An 8477-nucleotide genomic window follows, 5' to 3' on the forward strand; every position below is an offset into this window, starting at 1 on the left:
TTTTATAGAAACAATGCTCTACAACCAATAACATTTGACTTAAGTTACTATTTCGACAAGACATTTTGTTCCAATCAAGCAACTTATATAAAGAAAGGGGTTTCATGCGATTAGTTGCCGCTCAATTATTATTATTTGTTTTTTGCTATTTTTTTTAAAAAAGGGTAGCTCAACTCCGAAACCATCCTGATGTATCATCAACTATATCGTGTTTTTTTTTAAACTGTAACCGCCTCGTTTCATCGCAAGCTCGGAGTTGACGAGCAAAAATAAAACTTTGCTTAGAAGATAGCATTTCGTGAATAAAATTTCCAAATTTCATCCTACTTTACTTGCTAACAATTATATATGACATACAGAGTTACCATTGGCATCGAAATATTTATTCGTAAATTAGGTATTAAGTATTAAAATTGTTGGCCTATCTTTTTGAAAAAGATTCAGACTTCTTTTTTTAAAATACAAATACAAGAAACAAAAATGATGCATGTCAAGTCATACCTTCTCGTAACATATCTGGACCCATCTCTGAGATTCTCGATATCATTGATACAGTATTGGTGTTCTGGCTTGGAACATTTCTGTGATGCGTGACTTCTTTCACAAATAAATTTTGGCCCTCGACATAAATGACATGATAAAATTGTAATGACTATGCAATAACGAGTGATTTTTTTTTACATTTTATGTAAATCTATTTGTTTTGAGAAAAAAAAAGTATATAAAAAAATACAGTGTTTGGTTTCTAAAAGTCCTTGCGCGAGTGATTTGTTATTACCGGTGACGGCAACATCGTCGAGGACTGAGAAGTAATAAACGTTTTTTTTAATTACAACCTTAATATCGTCCACATTTTAAAATAGACTGGACAGAGTGTCTAAGGGTCATATCTGACGCTCTTTTATCTTATTATAAAAGTGATGCAAGCAATAGAATGCCGAAAATAAATCTCTTGATGCTTTTCTCAATAAAATTATTATACCATTCTCCGACCTTTAGAACAACTTAGAAATTAACAAGAAACCCAATCCCTGTTCACGATTTAAAACTAAACATAAGAAAACCAGTTCTTATTGCGTATTTGTACCGGCAGACAGAGCAACCAATAGTGGGGTAGTGGTGTGACGTTAATACTATATAAATGTAGAAATGTAGTTAAAATGAAATGTTGAATACTCCTACATGTACTACTACATAGTAAATAAATAATAAACAATCACTTAACTGATAAAGATATGCTAAAAAATCCTGCTTAATAGAATTATCTTATGAATTGGTGTTTCAATATATATATATATATATATATATATATATATGTCTGAAAAATTCCCAACGATGTTTTAACTGTCAAATTTGCGATGCAAATGTTTGGTCGTTCCCTCCGCGGGACTCGAACTCGTATCGCTGTGACATCTATGGCAACACCGCCTGCACAAAGTCCAGTGCCCTAGACCACTCGGCCAGCTAGGCTATATTAATTTGATCCTCTATCCTACATAATAACATCTAAATGAACTGTCCCGTACTACCATACATCGTGTACTAAGTTACAGCCCTAAATTAATGCTACGAGGAGGAATGACCCGGCCAGATCCATACCTGAGAACTTTGGAACTATGTTTATAAAATGATAGAAAGTTTTGAATCGTAGATCGGTATTTGTAAAGGTCAGTCTTTCAAGCCATGACGTTTCTGGGTATATTGATGTTTGTCCGTCCTCTCGTCGCTCACACTTCACACAATTTCCCATTAAACGCTGCATTTATTTTCATAAAATTTATTAAATTGATTGATTAATTGATGTAAGCTTCCTTAAGGTTTTTATCATTTTACGCGATTGTATTCAAATAAATATGAAATGAATCTCTGTTTTCAGACTTTAACCTCAAAATGCATTTGGCGATGATTATGAAACTTCCATTTTTGTTTATTTTTTAATATAATATTGGTATTAAGTAACTTGATAAAAGCTACTATAACACTCTTCTAACTTACTTTTTGTCTCGTTAAAGAAAATTGGTTTTTCTATTCTAACGTGATTTTTGCGTTTTTACCTATAAATTATTGCAGTTTTTTTTTTAAACTAATTATGGATAGCAATAGAAAAAAAAAACGGCTAATTTGACAACTACATGTGTATATGACTTAACAAGTTATTGGCACATCAAAATGCACGACGAAACAAAGTTAACTTTGTGGCATTGCTTATACCTATACATTCTACCACCTTTTATATTTGTTTGGTATGACCACAGTGCATGATGGAATTCACTGAGTGGCTCATTTATGTTATTAAATGAATGGTTCATGCGTTTGTTCAACTGCAAACACTTGCAAAATTTTGTGACAAGCCAGCGACAATCAAAGACAATGGAAATGTCGGAGAATTGAGCAAACTATCTGGAACAGTTAGTGCTATAGATGTAACTTTGTCAGATAGCGATCCACAAGAACTTTATTATTCAAGGCATTAGCATTCACACACAGTTGACACTGAAGCAACAAGTAAATTGTCATATTCAGTTTAGATTTCTTGGATAACGCTTGGAATGCCGGATTTAGTTTTTCACAGAATGCAGTGCTTTTCGAAGATAACCCGGAAATACCGTATACTAGTTGACAACTTAATTTACAGCCTCTCCCAATTTTTGCAATGAAAATGCTGATAAAAAAACTCGGCTGATTTCACTGCATAGGGATAAAGTTGAACCTGAAATAAATGACAGATTTTCCAGTACACTATTATTGTGTCGACCAAGGGAAAAATGATTTCCTCACAAAAAATGAATAAGTCTAATGTATAGAAACATATGTTGCATCCACAAATCATTGCTATCATCATTATTTACACGTACAGTACTGAATAAAGAGTTGATATACACATTTATAATTTAAAAAAAATCACGCATGGACAAAACACGTCCAAAGCATACGAAAATTGATTATATTTTAAGCACAACGTTACAATACGATAAATGAAGTATAGACAAAAATAACATAGACCAAACTACTTATAAGATGTTGCTGATATAAATTGGTTATTTGTTCTTTTGTTGAATTACTTTCCTGAACAAATTGTATTAAAATCTTTAAAAAGTTCTTTATCCCAACCCTGGATTCGTTTAGTAATATCCATGTACTTTAACAATTTCGTAAACATACGCTAATTTCTCAAATTATATTCAAGCTATCCTCAGGAGTATTACAAAAAACATACTTAAAGTGTAAGTAATTTTGCATATGCATTTGGAACACTATAATGACCAATAAAAACCAACTTGTACATCTCAAAAATTTATAATAAGTCTAAAATTGGCATCGAAATATCAGAAACGTTACTACGGAGGTCATTTAATTGGTCAGAGGTGGCGTTGTATTCGATGTGGGCGTTGTCATCGATACGTCTAATAACCGCATGGCCAAAAATCGAAGTGACCGATTAAGTCAATTACAATAAGCGGTGCGACCCGTGTAGGTCTGGGTGTCAAAAGAATAGGCCTGCAGCAGCGCTAAGCTTGTCGTAAAAGGCAACTAAATAGTGCTCATAACCCTAGCCGGAGGCTAGGGCGCTCTGCCTACAGAGCAACTGTGTGCCCCAGGCGGTGGAATGGGTTACCCCTGGCGTGTTATATGCTGGGGTTGTCAGGCTATAATACGGAAAACCTAACCTCAAACCATAGTGGTGCACCGTGTTGGGAAAGATACCACGTTCCTCGCACGTAAAAGAACCCTACTGTGGTATTCTCCCGGAGTAGGAACCATAGGGCTCCGCCACAGGAGGCTAAATTGCCCGACCCTACCCACCTCTCCCAATTTTCAGTGGCAATCAAAATTTGTCGACCCCATTGTCCTTTTGTCCTATCCCATTTTTCATTTCATCATCATTTCATGTTCATTTTATCATCCACTTCATGTTCATCGCCTGAATATAGCTGAAATATTGCTGCTCAGGCGTTAAACCCCAATAAACAAAACAAACAAATAAACAAACAATATGCGGTGCAAGTTAGTGGTTCTGGTAAAAGTATTTTTATCATCCATGACCAAAGGACGAAGTTTTTACTGTGTGATAAATGGTTGTTAAACATAAATTTCCCTGACACAGCTTTAACAAAGGTATACAACATAGTCAACTTTGTTTGCGAATATCACTTCAAACCTGCTTTGAAAGAAGTCTGATGGTAATTTTATTTGTATTTTTCAATCTGTTCTTTAAAACAATCGTTTAGTTATGATTTAAAATGTTCAGGTACGAACGTATCATCGTAAGCTTTATAAGGTTAACAAAGAAATAAATCCTCCATTCTTATTATTTATCTCCGGAGTATTTTCATTCCCCATGAACTTTTTGATTAATTTCAATTCTTACAAAGGTGCAGTTTTTTCGTTTTTCGCGAAAACGGCTAGGTTACATTGTGAATAAAATTAAGCCCACTATGTGCAAAATTTATACAAAATATTTGTTATGCTTCTAATTATTCTTCAATGTAATAATGAATTCAGACTGCCGAATTAAAAAAAAAGGTAATATAGTGGATATGGAAATCCTTTGATTTTTACATTTGACACGACTATGAAAAAAATTTGCAAAACTTTCTATTGATAATACAATTATTTAGAATATTGTTTGTATTAATTTCTTAATTCTTTCCCACACTTCGGTCGTATGCCGGGTGTCATACATCAAAGGTAACTATTATCGCCTTTTCCTGTGTTTATTGCTCTGATTTCCTGTGCATGTTTTTTTACATGTCAATCGTGTCACACAGCAACGTAAATTATTACCCCTCCTTCCAAGTTTCCTCCACAAATATAATGATTAATATGTATTTAAGAATATGTTCAATTTCAATGCTTTCCTAATTAGGCAATGGTAATCAACCTTGTCAAAATCAAAATATTTTCGTTAACACATGACTTTTACGGATTCCATTTTGATATTATCAGTAGCAATACACAATATTGTTTGTGTAAAATATAAAGCATTCATCAGTTTTTTGTATGTGCACTTTCGTACCAGAATTGGACAGTCGTAATTATATAATGTAAAATCTAATTATTTTGAAAGAGGCAGACTGGCGTCCCTTTTCCCTTCAACAAAATGTTAAAAAGGAAAAGCACAGCAAAATCATTTGTAATACGAATATTTTGATTTTTTGTCCGTAAAATTTATTTTGCTCCCTGTGCGACGAAAACAGTAAAGAAAATGCAAGCTCGTAATTTGTGCATAGGTAGCAAGCACACATTTTATTTTGCAGATGACTTGATTTAAATATTTAAAAGTTAAAATAATTAAACTGTACTTTCCTTACAATGCGATTGAGTACATGACATGTTTACTCAACCCCTATGGTCTTTTGTTTTAAAAAGGACTATTTACAGTGGTACATAAAGAATATTTGTATTTAAAAAACATTATTGTGAACGTCAATGACGTGTTTTCAAAATCTTGTTGATTTTTAAAAATGTTTGTTAGGATAAGTCCTCTTGAATGAATGACAAAATAATCGATTCCATCATTTCTATGTCTCCACTCAACAAGTAGTGATATTATCGTCGTATAAAGTGTACTGAAATGGGTGTTAAGATTTAAACATAACTGCTTTAATACATTTCTAAGGCTATTTTATGGCCGACATGGTATAAAAAAGATGTATTGTGCAGATGCTCCTTATATCCTTCCTTTGTATACACATAGTATTGCGGTAGACTATAGAATATTTTCTCAAAAACATTTAAATGCATTTCTTTTTTGCACGTCTTAAAGTATTGAATTAAATTGAGAATTGGACCAGTATATCAAAGCGTTTGTCTATTAAACGTGCATTGAATTATTTTAAAGACCTGTGACATCTGTTAACTTTACGCAAAGTACGCAAAAGGACTATTTTCGTTCCAACATTTAAAACCAAAAATAAATAAATAAATAAATACATAAGGAAAAGACTACATTTAAATATTAAGATCCGATTCTGCACCTTTTGCTAATTGTGATTGTTTTGGACATGTGAAAGAATGATATTCATACTGAAAGACAAATGGTTAATAAGCTAATGTATTTCAATAACTGCAATACTTCAATCAAATAGAATATACAGTCTGAGAAACATGAATATCGATAAAAATGCATATTGTGAACCTCCTAAATGTGTAAGTAACGTGATCAAATGCATTTAAATTGAAAGATGTACGCACATGATAACTAAAAGTTGACGTACACGATCTACACATGAAAGTAAGCGATGTATGTGATTCACGAAGGATACCAATAACGATAATTTAAATAATCTTTAATTTAACATTATATATTAACAGAACCAGTACATATTTTAAGGAATTTAGGAATTGACCCTTTGGGATATCTGTCACATATATATTTAGCTTTCAATCTACATACCAATAAGTTTTTAAAAAATTCCTTTTTTTTTCAACCCATAGTTAAAGTATGCTAAATGTATTTTTTTATGTAAGTCAAATAAGAAACATCTTTAAATACATAAAATCTCATTATGGTGAAGAAGATTTCAAATCATAAAGAACTTCCCTTTTCTACAGCATATGGCAATGATTTTCAACATAAATAGGCGCATAAAGATTATTTTAGAATCGATACGATATAAAAACAGCGTCATAATGGACCAAAGCCATATCTATGAAATAGTAAAAATGGGAAAATACATGATTTCTTACTTTTTCTAGAAAAGTGAATATCTTTAGAACACTACATTATACACTGGACAAAATATAACATGTGGATTGAAGTAAGGTCGTAGTTACGATAACGTTATCCTGCTTCCATCTAGGTATTATGGGCTACCAGGTATTTCTGGTGCTCCAAAATGGGAAGCTTAATCTAAACTATGAGTTAATGTAATAACAGGGTGGTCACTACTGGGGTCATTACTGTTAAGACAATAGTACATTGTCATGGAGTACAGTCAGTATATACTGGGACATTATATTTTGCACTGTTGTTTGCAATGACAATTGTTTCCAATCAAAGATGTTCCAACCCCCTCCAACTTCCGTTGACCTGGAACTACTCTGTTTCATTCCAATCATTTTTTTTTCATTTTTTCATTTCTTCTTTAGACGACATTTTGTTTCTCCAAGCCGCCTTTTATTTCTTAAATACGATCTGACAAGGCAGAAAATATAGTTACAGTGTATATTGGGGATGCAAGTACTTTTTTTATTACCTTTTTAGCTTTTACGGTAAAGCATGAGCTATGATTTAAAGAACTGTTCACCAAAACCACGTTTTTTTAGGCAACCGGAAATAAAGATCATTATCAGAAGTATATTTTTGTTAAGCATCCACCATGTCATATAATCTTTTTACATTGAAGACAGAATGGGAGATTTTCAACAATGACATGTTTTCGTTTCAAGATATGTATTCCCGGGCACCTTTTAAACTCCCCAGCCGCTTTCGAATGCTTTTTCATAGGACCCTTACAAAACTAAAAACAAAATCGTATCGCAGTGTTCCGGAAGTTATTAACTTATCTTATTGCTTATTATTTCATACAAAAATTGATGTAAAAGGCTAAAATTTTCAGTGTACCCTATGCAGTAAATATACCCTTATATACGTTTTTTATTTGTAGTTTTCTTCGGTTTTACGTTTAAAAGGTGAACCTTAAAAAAAGATTAAAAAGTATGGATATGAGGATAAAACTAAGCATAATAATGACAAATGAAGTTCAAAACACAAAAATGAAAACGATTGAAACTAAACAGGAACACAATTGGCAAGAAACAAGGACATTATTAACACAACACATGCATATTATCAACACAAAACTTGCACATGTTTCACAAGTCTCATGTCTGATGAAAACAGTACCTAAATTACATTAAATAGAAATGCTGCTTAAAATAACTGAGGATGTTATCAATGAATGAAATAAGCAAAGAAAAGACTCAAAACATATATATATATATATATATATATATATATATATATATATATATATATATATATTATATTGCAATTGAAAATAAGTTGAGTTATGTATATCGTATGAACACTTTATAAAAGGGAGATAACTGCTATCATGAATAATTGTAAAAATGACAATTTATGTGAATTGCAATAAACTAACGCTTAAACTCAATCATTCTTAACTATAAAACTCAATTTCGTCGCTTCAAAAAAAGTGCAAATGGGTGCCGTTCACTACTTCATTTTTCATTTGCTAAGAAGTATGATGAATGCGGCAACCACTTTTATTAGAAAATCATAATTTTGAAATATTTAAAGATTGTCAACCGTTTACAATTATAAGTAATACTTGTAAACTTTAAATAAAATATAATAGAAACAACTAACTTACCTTGTCTAATGGGTATAAGAAATAAATAACAATTTAAGTATCCACGTGAAGCACGACCCCGCGGAATCAGCAGATTTAGTCGATATTTACTGTTAGGTTATCTGCCCTTTTACTACGTTCTTCAATTCGGAAGGCGGT

This window comes from Perna viridis, chromosome 14 (assembly GCF_037379345.1).
Source record: "Perna viridis isolate PV_CMFRI_1.1 ecotype Kerala chromosome 14, ASM3737934v1, whole genome shotgun sequence".
NCBI classification, from domain to species: Eukaryota; Metazoa; Mollusca; class Bivalvia; order Mytilida; family Mytilidae; genus Perna; species Perna viridis.